The following is a 15,580-nucleotide window of genomic DNA, read 5'->3' on the forward strand; positions in this document are numbered from 1 at the left end:
AGCAATCACACTGCACGTAGACAATTTGCATTTAAATAACGTTAATGACTTAAGTGTCAAAGTCATAAAGAGAACTTTTAAAATCCTTTTTGCTCTAAGTAAGTTACATTTGAAAAAAAATAATCATATAGAAATGCCTCTTGAGGTAGGAGAGTTGAACTTGCAAATACATCCTTTCTCTAAGACGGGCATTGGGGTCACCTCTTTGCTAGACCCTTCCATGCAGCTACAAAATCCAGTTCTGGCATGGGCTGGGTGTTCCAGGCCCAGCACACTCCTGTTGGCAGCCAGCAGGATGTCACATGTGCTGATAGCACCCTTAAGTATTTGTCAATCAGTTCCTATAATGAATGTGAACTTCCATGAAAAGGACCCCCTCTCTTTTGTAGCAAAGAAGGCTTTTAAAAGTTATTGATTGCATGAATCATTTTCTACCATCATCTCTTTTTGTGGGACACCACACCATAAAACCCCAGTCAGAACCCCTCTTCATCCCCATTGCTCTTCCCTTTCAAGAATCCTGTTTCTCCTCTTACCAGAAAGATTCCTTACCCAGGGAGGTGCTTTCTGCTGAGGAATTGTCTTCCCTCCCAGTGTCCCTGGCACAGGAAGGTGAATAAACCAGCATTCTTTTTGTTTAATCTTATTGAAACTCTGTCAGCCAGTTAGGGCTGGGGTTTGTTTTCATCTGATTGTTTGGCTTTGTATATCTTCACCCATTGGTATCCTGAAATCCTGTGTACTGGGAGTCATCCCTTTGTATTAGGGAGACCTAGGCTCCACTGTTGTTGGAATGTGGATTTTGCCTCATTGGTTATTAGCCTCATTGGTTATTATATGTCCAGGGCAACACTTAACTACATTTTCTCACTCTTTCCAGCTCTCCTCTGGTCCATTCTGTTGCCTTACTGGTGAATTTTGCCTCTAAACACCATTTCTTAGGGAAAAGCTCCTCGGGAGTTATCTGTGTGAAGTGTGCGAGATCAGCTTCTCTGAAGTGCCTGTTTTGAATGTCACAGCAAAATCGAGATTTACTAAAATTAGTGTCATGTTTTCTAACATTCTTCTTCTGAGGCACAACTGATTCCTCGAGAATGTATGGCTGTTTCCTCTGTTTTCAGCTCTTATTGTGTGGATTGTGGTAAAGAGGAGCGTCAAGAAAATAAAAGAACCTGTGCCACCGTGGAGCTTTTACACAAAGTCTGTTTCAGAGAAGGAAGGGGGTTAGGCATTTCTGCAGTGCTCTGTTTCCACCTTTCCTGCATGCAATCTGCCATGTCTCCCTTCAAAACAACTTCAAAACAGAAGCATATTTATGTCACAATCTATATGTAAAAAATCAATTATAAAAAACCCCACCCAATAATCCAAGGGCTGAAGAAGAAATATTTATATGGAGGCAATACTTGAACTGCAGCAGTGGTGTTGGGCAGACTTCTTACAGCCCCAAGCTCACCACAGTTATAGAATAGAATAGGCCAGGTTGGAAGAGACCTTCAAGATCATAGTGTCCAATCTATCATCCAACACCACCTAATCAACTAAACCAAGCAGCCTATCAAGTCTCCTCCTGGCTGCTTGGGGCAGAAGAGCCCTCACTCCTCACAACCTAGATTTGTGCATATGATAGCCTCAGTGGTGTTCTTTTTTTCCTGAAAGCCTGAGTTTTGGGAGTTCTCAGCAGTAAGCTGTTATCACCCTTCTCTGTTCCATTTGTTTCCTTCCACATAACAGGAAGCATATGGTCAAATACATGGTTTAAAAAAAAAAAGATTTAAAATCATTGCATTGGCTTCAGATCCTGCTGCTTCAATGGGACATGGGCCAAGAAACACTCTGGTGCTGCATTTTTAAAGTAGTTGGTTTCATTCTCAATTGGAGAACAAAAACCTGAGTGAAGTGCAGCATTCCTCCCGAGTCTGTCTTCGAGCTCTTTCAAAACACATCCAGAGGAGCCTGGCTGAAGAGATAATCTTTATCATACTGATTATGTCAGTTGTCTTCAAAGAAATATCTTGTGTATTAGATCTCTATCACAACCCATACATATCCATGAGCACAGAGCGCTGGAGCTTCAATTTATTTCTACAAATGATGTCCAGAGAACAGCAATTTCATTAATTGCAGCTAGCTGCATTTCTCTCTGCAAGGCTGAGCAAATGAATGGCACAGATGCCCTTTGGCAACGAGAATGATAAGTGGCTTGTATGGTCCCTCCAGTACAGATCAAACTGACAGGAAGCAAGAGGTGGAAAACATAATGAATCTAGCCCATGTATGTGTTAGAGTTTGATGTGCTTGTCTGTACATCAATCAATACAAGAGGCTGCTCCTCGGAGGAAGGGAAAACCAACAGCTGTCAGGGACGATAGGCTAGGACACTCTGGCTGTCATGCTGCAGTCTTCCTTTCTATCTGCATAATCAGCTGCAGGGAAAGATAACAGCTAATGGAGAGGAAAATCTGACTCCTTTTGAAATTCTTGGTTTGTACCTGGTGTGAGGAAAAGCAGCCACTGCAATTTGCCTGTCCCTCTGTATGGCGTGAGACTGAGGTGACAAACTAAGGATCTAATGAGTCATAAGTACTTAGATTGTTAATTAACGTAGTATGCCTCTTAGCCTTGCTTTGTTATGTAGGTACAGTCCTTGAGGGCTAAAGATAAGGCAGGGTACAGCTTGTCTGAAAAGGCAGAGAATTCCTGTTTGGAGTTGGATATCCAGAATAGGAATCCGATTGGAGGGACGGGGAATGACTGGAGAGAATCCAGAGGGCCACAAAGATTCTGTGGGGACTGGAGAATCTCTCTGAAGAGGGGAGGCTGAGAGACCTGGAGAAGAACAGATGGAGAGGGGATCTTCTCCGTGTTTGTAAATATCTGAAGGGTGGAAGTCATGAGGCTGGGCTCTGCTCTGTGATCCAGTGAGAGGGGAGGGGCAATGGGTACAAACTAGAGCACAGGTTTCACTTGGACTTAAGGAAAAATGTATTGCTTTGACACACAAACCAACCAAAACCAACCACCACCAGCAACAACAACAACAAAAGCCCAAACATGAAGCCATACATTGCCTGGTTAATTCTAATTCTAAAAAGAAAATAATGTAAAAGCCACTATTGCTTAGAGATCCAAATCTTTCAGGTGGCTTATTAAACACACCACACCTTTCCATCTTGGTGCACAGAGCATATTGTTTGAAATCCTAGCAGCATCTGAAGCATTAAACTTTGACAGAAGTACGCTGGAGAAGCTAACAGGAAATCCCTCCACAGAGAAGATACCAAAGCAGTCTATTAGCTGTGCAAGTAATTACCTCCATACACATTTGTGATGTTTTAAAGCAGCAGAAAATTTCCTTTCACTGCTACAGCTCTGAAATGCAGCTGATTAAAAGGCTGAGCTGGAAGTATGAAATTGTGGGCTGTCCTTCCAACCCTTTGTACCCAGGCACTGAGAGAACAAATCGCATTCAATACTCCAGCTGAAGGCACCAGTGAAACCTCGATGTGTTTAGGCATAAAACTGATTAATCTACTCTAATAATATTTATGCTTTTTGGGAGAAAAAAAAAAAAAGACAGGCAAGATGTCTGTTAGAGGAGATTTGGAAAAGCTAAGTTTATTTTAAAGAGACAAAATGTGATGTTCTGAGTCACTTCATTGATGGCTCAGACAGCTTGAAAAATCTGAGCTCAGCTGGAGCTTTAAAAACTCAATGTTTTAACAATTAATTGTGGTGCATATTCTAACCATGCTGTTGGCTTAGCATGGTTGGCTCTGCTCTGCTGAAGCCCTGCATCCAGTTCAAAAGAAGGGCACAGAACTTTTGGAGTGAGTCCATAGGAGAACCACAAAGATGATCCAAGGGCTGGAGCACCTCTGCTATGAGGATAGGCTGAGGGAGGTGGGGGTGTTCAGCCTGGAGAGGAGAAGACTCCAGGGGGACCCTAGAGCTGCCTTGGAATACCTGAGGGGATCCTACAGGAAGGCTGCAGAGGGACTTTTCCTGAGCGGGTCTAGAGACAGGACAAGGGACAATGGTTTGAAGAGGAGGGAGAGCAGGGTTAGACTGGAGCTGAGGCTGATGGGACTCTCGAATAGGCTACCCATGGAGCTTATCCTCCCTGGGGGTGTTCAAGGCCAGGTTGGATGAGTCCTTGAACAGCTGAGTCTAGTCGGGAGGTGTCCTTGCCCATGACAGGGAAGTTGGAGTAGATGATCTCCAAGGTCTCTTCCAACCTAAGACATTCTATGATTCTAAGTTGTACTGCTTCCATTTTTACTTCAGTCTATTCTGCCAATAAAGAAACTTCATAGAAGTTTAAAATAGCTCTTTATGTTAAAATCCTCTCCTGATGGGCTGTTTGCATGAGGATATGTGGTAGCCAGCTCTTGGCTGGCCCTGGCTCTCTTTACTTGGCCTGATCATACATATATATTTTGTTCCCCTAACTCTTATCAAAAGATTCTATTCTGATTCCTGGCATTCATACTCCCAGATTGACTGTTTCTGAAAACAGTCTGAGACAGAGCAGCTCACTCAGGCAATTTCCATAATGGTATTTTCCTTTTCCCAAGGGAATGCTAACTTCAAACAGGGGCAGATTGACGAGCACGCCAAGCTGCGTAGCGCGGTGGAATCACACAGCGAGGAAATCACACAGATGGAAATCATTCGGAGCATATTTCAGCTCTACACCTGACTTTGACTCCAGCCTCAGCACAGATCTCCAGAGCTAAAGAATGAACAGGCACCAGCAATAAATTTAATCAACATAAAATCAAGAACAAAGTAAACCCAGGGAGTTGTAATTTCTGCAGCGGATGGGTGGATGTAATGATTTTATCAAAGTCATCTTGGAGCATTTGACCTTTTCTATTTGCTTTTCTCCCAGACTGCACTTTCTGATCCTTTTCCTGATGGCTGACAGTGTGATCTTTGTGATGATGATGCAAAATTAGAATCTAATCTGATATCAGTTGTAATTATCCTGACATTACACTTTTTTTACTTAGAGAAAATCTACCATGCATGGGAAAATCTAAGCTGCCCCTCCTCTGGAAATCAGATTCTATCTAGAGCAATTCCTTGGAGGTATTCTTAGCTGAAATAAATTATCTGGTTGGTACTTTTTTGCCTTAGGTAAAACAAAACACAGCAGCCTTTCCCCCAGCCCCCACCCTCCCCTTTCATTTTCTTTCCAGTATCCAAATCTGCCTGCTAGTCTAGACCAGAAATTCGAATTATTTTTTTTTTCTTAAATTTATCTTTATTTTTTTAGATTTCATGACAAAATATTCCATTTGCAGGCAGGGGCTTTTTCAGAGTGGATTTCTTATTTCTTCCCCCTTTCTGAGAGGCAAATATGACTTGAGTCTGATTTAATGGTAACTAAAATGATGTATTTCTCAAAGCAAGTATTTTATTCATTGGGAACATTGTGTGTGGGTGTGTGTCTGTTTTGGTTGGGCTTTGGTCTGTCTGTTTTGGTTGGGCCATGGTCTTTGCTTTGGTTTTGTGTTTTCCTTCTCTCCAGGTACTTGGCTCTCCTTTCTGCCCATAGTTTCATAGTTTCATTCAGGGTTGGAAGGGACCACAAGGATCATCTAGTTCCAACCCCCCTGCCATGGGCAGGGACACCCCACACTACATCAGGCTGGACAGAGCCTCATCCAGCCTGCTCTTAAACACCCCCAGGGACGGGGCCTCGACCACCTCCATGGACAACCCATTCCAGGGTTTCACCACTCTCATGGTGAAGAACCTCCTCCTCACATCCAGCCTGAATCTCCCCACCTCCAGCTTCATTCCATTCCCCCTAGTCCTATCACTACCTGAGATCCTGAGAAGTCCTTCCCCTGCCTTCCTGTAGGCCCCCTTCAGATACTGAAAGGCGACAATTAGGTCACCTCGGAGCCTTCTCTTCTGCAGACTGAACAGCCCCAACTCCTTCAGTCTGTCCTCATAGGAGAGGTGCTCCAGCCCTCTGATCATCCTCCTGGCCCTTCTCTGGACACGTTCCAGCACCTCCACATCCCTCTTGTAATAGGGGCTCCAGAACTGGACACAGTACTCCAGGTGGGGTCTTACCAGGGCTGAGTAGAGGGGGAGGATCACCTCCCTCGACCTGCTAGCCACACTTCTCCTGATGCAGCCCAGGATCTGATTGGCTTTGCGGGCTGCAAGTGCACACTGAGAGCTCCTGTTGAGCTTTTTGTCCACCAGCACCCCCAAGTCTCTCTCCTCAGGGCTATCCTCCAGCCAGTCACTGCCTAGCCTGTATTTGTGCCTGGGATTGCCTCGACCCAGATGCAGGACCCTGCACTTGAACTCATTGAACTTCATGAGGTTGGCTTGTGCCCACCTCTCCAGCCTGTCAAGGTCCCTCTGGATGGCCTCCCTTCCCTCCAGCGTGTCTGCTGCACCACGCAGCTTGGTGTCATCAGCAAACTTGCTGAGGGTGCACTCAATGCCACTGTCCATGTCCCCCACAAAGATGTTGAATAAGATAGGTCCCAGGACTGATCCCTGAGGGACTCCACTTGTCACTGGCCTCCACTGGGACATGGAGCCATTGACAGCCACTCTTTGGGTGCGGCCATCAAGCCAGTTCCTTATCCATCTAGTGGTCCACCAATCAAACCCATGCAGCTGGATGCCTAGTTCAAAACAGTGCCTGATTTTTTTCTTTAAGTCTTTCTATCATTTCATGTTTTCTGGACTATTTTATTTTAGCAAGCCATTAACTGAACTCATAAACTCCTACTGCACAGTGTAAATTCCCAAGATCCATCTCTTATGTACTAGCAATCCAATTTTTTCAGAGTTCAGCTCACTGGTTACTTTATTCTACCATGAACAAACCTAACAGCTTTGTAGCTCATCTCTGTCTCGGTCATCTGTGTAAATCAGCAGCAATATGTAACCTGATTCAACTGCTCATCTCTCTAGAGCCATGGAACATTTCCTCAGACTGGGGGTTTTACATCCTGCAGCATTGTGGTTAGCACTGAAATATGGCTTACTGGTGTCAAAATCCATTTAATGCTTTTGATACCTTTATCCTTTCCATTTTCTCTCTCACCCTGGGTAATGCCAATCTCTTCATAGCTGTGCATTCAACAAGTTTATCCTTAGCAGTTGGCCTTCCCTTTATCTTAGTTACTGATTTATTGCTATTTTTCTGTGTATCCTCTGTTCCCCCAACATCCTCTCTGGGCAGCCTGCTCCAGTGCTCTCCCATTCTCAAAGGAAAGTTTTTCCTGAAGTTCAAGTTAAACCTCCTGTGTTCTAATTGGCTATTGACTCCAGGCCTATCACTGGGCACCACTGAAAAGAGCCCAGCTCCATCCTCATGACTTCCACCCTTTAGATATTTATCTGCACTGAGAAGATCCTCTCTGAATCTTCTCTTTTCCAGGCTAAACAGCTCCAGGTCTCTCGACCTCCCCTCTAAGAGAGATGCTCCTGCTTCCTCCTCATCTTTGTGTCCCTTCATTGGACTCTCTCCAGTAATTCCCTGTCCCTCTTGGACTGTTCTTTTTGAAGACAAGTTCACATAAAAGATCCAGGCACAATAAATGTAAAATCTGAGAGAATCCAGCCTTATCTCAAACCCAGGGCTTTTTCATTGCGATTATCTTAATTAGTGTGGTTTGAACTGTAGCAGCCAACAGGGCCTAAAGCAAGGCTCAGATCCTGGTGAAGTTATGTGCTTAGATAATTGTTCCACTCTATGACTTGGAATAAGAGAGGTAGCCAAGCCTCAGGAAGGGTTATAATGAGATATTGGAAGTTCTCAGGCTGCTTCCAATGGAGATGTGGCCTCTCTGTGCTTGCTGGGGTTTCTGGAGGGACAGAGGCTCTGCACCAGCAGGATGAATGTGTATTCTATTTGCCTTCTCATTCTTTCTCCCCTTCTCTTACCTGTTTCACTGTTTGCCTTAAAGCTGTTTCATCACTGAGCTCCCTTAATATCAAATAGTAGCTGAATCTTCAGCTAACAGAAATGGGTTCCTTTGTCTCCCATGGGCCTATGTTAATTCCCAGCAGCTGAAAATGTGCTTCTCCTATTTTGATTTTTTTTGTAATCACCTGATTTGTTTCATAACCCTATTTCACATGTGTGCAGAATTCCTCCACTACTTTTTAAATTATTATCTATTTTCTTAATTTCTTGTGGAGAAAACCAGGCTGGGGACATCATTTCCCTGTGCTTGCAAGGCAGTAGTGAGAACCACTGTCACAGTTCACTCAGCATAGATCCTGTGGTGCATGAGGTAGCAGGGGAGTGCTTGGTGGTTTTGCTTTCTGGAGCTCTCTTTCTCTTGTAGGAAAACAAAGTCAGAAGAAAGGGGAATTTTTAGAACACTCTCTGTTTTGAACAGCAACAACAAAAGACTAATGCTGTCTTTTACACTGTTTTATCATGACCTGAGATGAAAGGACTAAGACTTTTGTCTGAATACATTGCTTAATTTTTCAGAGCATATGCATTTAGGCAGGATCAGGGTTTTGAAGGAAGATGAATACCTTTGTCTCATCAAAAGGTGTGTGTGAGTTATAGGCAGCTGTGGGATATCAGCCTCTTTGTCAGAAAGTTGGTTAATAGGTCAGTTTCTTAATGAGACATTCAGGGAGTTCAGGTTGATTGCTTTTCCCCCAGTTTGTCCCAGGCTCTGACACTTTGTAGTTTTTAAGAAGTCAGATTTCTGTTTCATACAGCAGCAGAATTCTCCTAGGAAGTGAAAGACCCAAGGCCTGCTCACTCTCCTGTAAAAGTGTTCACAGCCCATATCTTCCATATTCCAAAACACCTGCACAAAGAGGAGGAAAATCTCTGTCCCTGCCTTGACTCCCCCCCTAGTGATGCTGGAAGAAGACAGCAGTGGCCCTCCTCTAGTACCTTTTCTGATGGAGTCCTGGCTTCCAGGTGTTGTCGTAGGGAGAGATGACTTTTCATCTGCTGACATTAGATAAGAATGTTTGAAAAGAAATATTTCATAGGAAGGGTTAAAAGTTGTCTTGGAAAAATTTCAGAGGCATTTAGCCTCATGGGAAACAAACAAACAAAACAACCAAAAGGCACTCAGGCACATTTGGGAATCAATCTGAACTCTGGATTGAGCAAATGATGCAGCAGTGCCTAGTATTTTGAGGGCTATGTCCTCTCCTTCTCTAAAGGTATTCAAAACCCACATGGATGAGTTCCTGTGTGATCTACTCTAGGTGATCCTGCTCTGGCAGGGGGGGTTGGACTGGATGATCTTTCAAGGTCCCTTCCAACCCCTAGCAGTCTGATTCTGTAACTATAAGCTGAATTTTCTGCTCTTGCTGAGAGGGAGTAAGGTGATTGTTTATTTTCTCCTCCAGAGCAAATCCAGTGTTCTACCTCCTCTGAACTGCTAAGGAAGAGATGAGGCCACTTATAGAGGTAAGTGTAAGGAAAAGAAATGACTTGTCCTAAACACATTGCTCCATTTTGTGGCAGGCTTCCAGGGTGCTCAGTGATCCTTGGCACTTGGCTGGTTTGGAAATGGTAAGGACAGACAGGAGTTACTCAGTATGTGTTACTCTGCCTCTGAGGTAGAAGTCTGATGTTTTGTAGGCTAGGGAAATGGAAAGAAGCACTAATCAGCCTTACTGGGGAGAGGTAGGGAGGCACTGTCTGTCACACCAAGCTGCCAGCAAGTCCATACAGCCTCACTGCCTCCAAATGACAGAGTTTACTTCATATTATGCTCATGTTTCTTCAGTATCTACAGGCTGATCAACTCCCCAACCTTGAGTAGATGCATGAAAAATGCCCTGAACAGAGAACAAAAATAGTCTCTTCCCATGCTAATGAGCAATCACTCCCCTCTCCGCTGAAGTTTGGTTGTTTGTGGTTTGTTTTTTCTCCCTCAAAGTTCTTTTTGGTTGATTGGAAGGCTCAGACGTGATTTAGAATTGTTTAATCATCAATGTTCCTTTGGTTTAGTGTGAGCTGTCTTCTTATTTTCTAGCTCACTGAAATCTAAATCAGTTTAAAGACGATAAAGGTTTCAAGTAGGAAAATACTCACTGAAGTTCAGCAGTTGCTTCTGTTTTCCCTCTGAAGTTTTGTATTGAGACAGGATATTTCCCCTCCTATTTGGCCAGCCACTAATATAATCAATAACAACCAGCCTATTTTATGGGTTTTCCCCATGAGCTAGCTGTGTTTTCAGGGCAGGATTGAACTTAGGCATTATGCTGTTCTGTGAACACATAGTTTCTTTGTTTGGACATAAGAATACGTTTCTCCAGTTTCCCTTTCTAGTTTATTGTTTCTTTTCCACCCATCTCTAAATGAAATAACTTATGAAATCCAGATATTATTTGATGGCTTGCTTTGGAACCTATCAAACTTGTGTGATCTGCTGTAGCTGGTTTCTTTTGTGCAATGTGAGACTGCAATGAAATGCTAAGTGACTTTATGAAGGGTATTTATCTGCTGGCAGCCATGCTTGCAACCAGGGAAGTCTACCTCTTCTGGCTTGAATGGTCATTTCAAAGTGAATTTATTGTGAGAATCAAGGGCTTTTCAATTGCATGTGAGAACAAAAGCGTTGCTTCTGCAGTGGGGATCATTTGAAAATGCCTTTTGAAGCAGTAACTACATCCAGATCTCTCTTGTAGTAGGGGCTCCAGAACTGGACACAGTACTCCCGGTGGAGTCTCAAGAATTTTACAAGCATAGGTCAGGAAAGTTAGGCCTGGGAATCTTTTGAACTTTGAAGACAATCTGTGCTGGGTTTCTAGGGAACAGAAAGAAGGATGCTCCTCACCAGACAGCCATATCCCTTTAAACAGCTCCAGTAACCTTCACTGTTTGTTTGGCTTGTTCTTTTGGGGCTGAGCACAAATGGTTACACTAAACTTCTAACCTCCTCTATAAAAATGAAATAAACCACAAAGCCTTTGGAATGTTGCTTTTTTACTAGTTCTAATTAGATCTAAGCTAATTAGCAGGCTTGTTGAAAAATATGACCTAGGGCTCTAAAAACTTCAGCACTGCAGCCACTTGTTTATTCAGAATGCTCAAGGTTGGTAAATACAGAAGGGCAAAATTTGCTCAGCTAAGCTCTTCTTTAACAGTATTTGTCATGGAATACATAACACTTCTTCCAAGACACTTTTCCTTCGTTGAAAAGCCTCTTGGCAGTCAATTTTAACCTAAAATTGTGCAGCCTGACAACTGGATTGATCCAGTCATTAGCACAGGCACTCATCTAGCAGAAGAAAAAACCCAACCCCAAAAAACTTAGCTGGTTTTACATTTCAAATGAAGAAATGCCACAGCAAATGGTCCCAACCAATGGTCAACCTGCTGTTGAGAAAGGAGGCACGTAGTGAAAATTGTTCAGATAAACTTTTAATGGAGGAAAAAATCCTTTACAAATCTTCAGGGATTAGAGAGTGCCTAAGGAGATGAGGTTTTATTTTGATGAATTGTTTTTTTCTTTATTGTTGTAATTCTGCATGATTTCGTTGTTCTTTTTTTAATTACTCAGTCTATTTATTCTCCCCCTCCCTGAAAATTAACTTTTGGTATCATGTTAAATGTGGTTGGGTCATGGATAATGCCTCTGGTGTTTATTCTAGGGATAAGCAGCACAGTCTTGTACGTGTAGGTTAATAATTATGCTCCTAGTTCACAGAATCATAGAACCATTTTGGTTGGAAAAGATCTCTCAAATCCTCAAGCCCAACCATCAACCCAACACCACAATGTCCTTCAACCCATGTCCCCAAGTGCCATGTCTACAGTTTTTTTAACACCTCCAGGAATGGAGACTCCACCTTCCTGGGCAGCCTGTTCCAATGCAAAAAAAAACCCAACCAGACAACAAAAACCCCACCCAATATTCTCTCTATTTTTTTGCTAGTATGGAGGAAAACTCTTAGTGTTATAAAATAGAAAATTGATTTAATTACAGCTAGTAAAGAGACTGAGACCTTTGCTATCACTGAATTAATGATACTGAGCTGTGGGCCATTAGCAGCACTCAGGTCATTGTCCGAATCTACCATAAATCCTCATGCACATGTACAGCTGGAAGTTTGTTAGTCACACAATAAAAATATTTCCTAATGCTGCTTGACAGAGCTGCATTAATAATGGCTCTTTGTGTTAACCAGACCAAAACAACAAAATGCAGGTGCAAGGTCTCTATACCACAGAGAAAAAAACCACCAAGCACAAACTGTAGGCAGAGAGCGTGGATGTGATGTTTCTGTTTGAGTGAAACAAGTATTGCTTTCCATGAAAGCAACCTGGAGCCTTTAAATCATTGATCCAAAACATTTCTAGCAATTCTATTTCTGTCTTGGAGACATTAAGAAATTTTTACTTGGAGGACAACTGCGTCTCAGTGAGGCTGAAAGGTAGTTCTAAATCACACAGGACAGTCGTAGCTGAGCTGGAAATAGAATTTAGATTCTTTAGGTACAAGGAATCATTTTCTTTAGGTACAAGCCAGCTTTTATTCGATGGCATGAACATATTTCTCTGTATCACTGCTTTAGGTGTACCATACAAAGGAGGAAAGAAATCAGCAGCCATAAATGCAACAGTGCATCTGCGTTCAGCTTGGGTCGGTGTCTCTTCTTCCCTTGGAGCAGAGTTATTATATTCAGTTATTAGCTTCTTCTCTAATTAGCCCAGTGATAAGTCATCTCACTTTTCAAAGGCAAACTTCTAAGAAGAATGCAACCCTATAATAAAATGGTGCAGGGTGACCTGGGAGGGAATCTGAACCAGTGCTGTTAACTTAATTGAGACTTAGTGTACCCAGAGTTTATCCATAGCTCTGCTGCTGACTCTTACCTTTCAGTGTGGCATTCCAGCTTTTACACAGTATTTAACCTACATTTTGAGTAATACTAGTCATGATTACTCTCTTAACTAAGTGTTTTGAACTCTGAGGAAGAGAAACTGCTAAATATTATTACTGGCATGCAAATGAGTTTATGATAGGGCTACCACAGTCACAGATTAATGAAAAATCTACTGCTGCAAGGACCTCAAATGTAGCCTAAGGTTCCAAGTAGGTAGCTCAGAAGACATTCAGTCACCTTGCATAAAAAGGAAAAGATGAAAATATTAGGATGTCCAAGAGTGAGTTTCATGTGGTCAGCTCCAGCTCCCAGATGATTTTGCCTTTGATACTGCATTTTAGTTATATATTTTTTAAAATCCTGCATCTTTTCTGTCAATCTCATTCTCACTAAAGATGCAACTAAACCCTAACAAAATATCTCAGCCTGTCCCTGAGGAACAGGGCAGCAGTTCGTTCCTGTATGAGGGCAGGGAGTTTGTCATTGGTTAAGTCCCCATAAGCATCAAGGATGGATGTCACTTCACAGCATTCTGTCGCCGTTGTTGCACTGGCTTCATGAGGTGCTTGAAGTTATTTAATATATATTTTTTATTGTTTTGATTATTTGCAGCCTGATCTAGGTGACCAAGCTTTAGCATGTGGATTGGGCTAGGTCACCTCCAGGTGTCCCTTCCAGCCCCTACCATTCTGTGATTGTGTAGTGATACCAATTGCTACTCCTTTCTGCACATTGTGTGTCAGACTCTGACTTATATCTACCTCTTTTTTAAAACATTCTTTTCTCTCCTGTATTTTATTTGCAGTAGTTAATGAATACTTCTATTTTACTTTTTGTTTTCTGGTCTCATCTGCTCACACTGCCTGCATCTGCCTGAGGTATTAAGGTTGTAACCAACATTGTCACATCCCAAATGGAGTGAGTAAACTCTTTTAAGAAAGACTGTTCCCTAACACCCATAACTAGTTTAACATTTATTTATTCTCTGTTTCTTACCTTGAGTTGCACCTTTTGGCTTTATGTTCCTCCTTCCACTGATTTGTCCTTATTTGACTGCATGGATTGAGCTGTAACACCTTTGCCATTTAGCCTTTCAAAGAGCAAACTGTGCTCTTTCTGTGTCCATAATCTACTTAAGTTTTCTTCAAATCATTTAGAATCATTTCTCTCTGTCATCCATTTCTAACAAGCTCCACTCCACCCTTTATTTCCTCTTTCTTTTCTTGCATTTTACAGACCCAGTAGCCACATGTTCTTTTTGCTCTCAGTCCTCAAGGAGGTCCACATATTCTTGTCATTCTGCAACTATTTAGCCAAGCAAAGGACCCAGTAATGAAATGCTGATCAGTGTAGTTGAGCTAGAGGCAATGTTACTTATTTTTTTTTGGTGTGTAAGATGCAATCTGATCAGTGGCTGACTGTCTCTAGTTAATTAAATAGTACATAGAATAAGACATACAATATTAAAAGCACTGTCATACCTCAGGATTTAGCTTTGCCTTCAAAGTGCATAGCCACATGCATATTTAACACCCATGTCATAGGATACGGATGTTTTCAATTTACCAGGAAAAGAATATTTGGTTTTTCTCCCTAAGAACCCTGGGACTGCAGTCTGTACTCTGCCAGCACAACCATCCTCACTTTTCCCTGAGGAAAGAAGGTTCCAAATGTCTGCCCCTCTGATGTCGCTGCTCTCCACTGTCTTCAATCCTTGACCTCCATGAGAAATGTTGGCTCTCTAGCAGAAAAAGCATCCTCTCCCTATTATGGGCTGTGACATTTCACTTTGTGTAGAAACGAGGGCAAGGAGTTATCAGGCATTTGGGACACGGCCACGTATTTGAGGGTCAGGCCATCTCATATTGCTTCTACTGCGTTGCTGTTGATCCAGTGAGGCTTACACAAAGCAGCACAGATTCTTAGCTCCTTTTTCTTTCACTTCCCCTCTGTTTCTCAGCCCTAATCAACCAGCATACCCGGGGGGGGGCAGAGAAGGCAGCTTTGCAGATTGGCCCTCACCTGTGTATTCCTCTCTGACTGCTCCAGCCTTCCTCAGGTGCTGGCATGGTTGAGTGTAAGCAAATGCGGTCGGTTGTCTGTGCTGCCTGATGTTAAAGAGAAGCTATGTAATTATCCTGGGCTTTAGAACTGAAGAGCTGGGTCTTAATCAAAGCTCCTGATTGCTTTCCTAAATATAGCCATCTAGAAGTACCCTTTCTGGTGTTGTTTTGCAAGGCTACTAGAGAAGGAATGGCTTCAGGTGCTGTATAAAACATGAACAGGATAACTCTTGTTCAGCGTTCAGGGTTTGGTCTAGTCTGAGGCTCCAATGATTTATTTGTGTTTTTTCCTCTTTAAACTCAGCTGTGAAAACAGGACTTCCAGGAAGGAGTGGAGAATTTAGTTGCCTGGATCACTTAGGAAAGCCTAGATTCATGACAGATCATACATTTAGGAAGCATTAAAGGTCCTTTTCGAGCCAAGGGATATTTCCAGTGAATTTCCTCGCGGAAAGTTATTTTTGGTCCAAAAGTTGCAGGCACAGAAGTATGGGAATTTGAAACGCTCCCTCTGCCAAAAATGTTTAAAGCCTACCTTTGACTGTGATGGCATTTTCTTTTCCACAGCATTCTTTGATTATTTTTTTTTCTTTGAATAAGTATTCTTTTGTCCAAACCTTGCTGCTTCTTTTTACTCTGGAAAGTGACATCTCCTT

This window comes from Melanerpes formicivorus, unplaced genomic scaffold (genome assembly GCF_026170545.1).
Source record: "Melanerpes formicivorus ecotype bairdi unplaced genomic scaffold, bMelFor1.0.p_v2 SCAF_50, whole genome shotgun sequence".
NCBI lineage: Eukaryota > Metazoa > Chordata > Aves > Piciformes > Picidae > Melanerpes > Melanerpes formicivorus.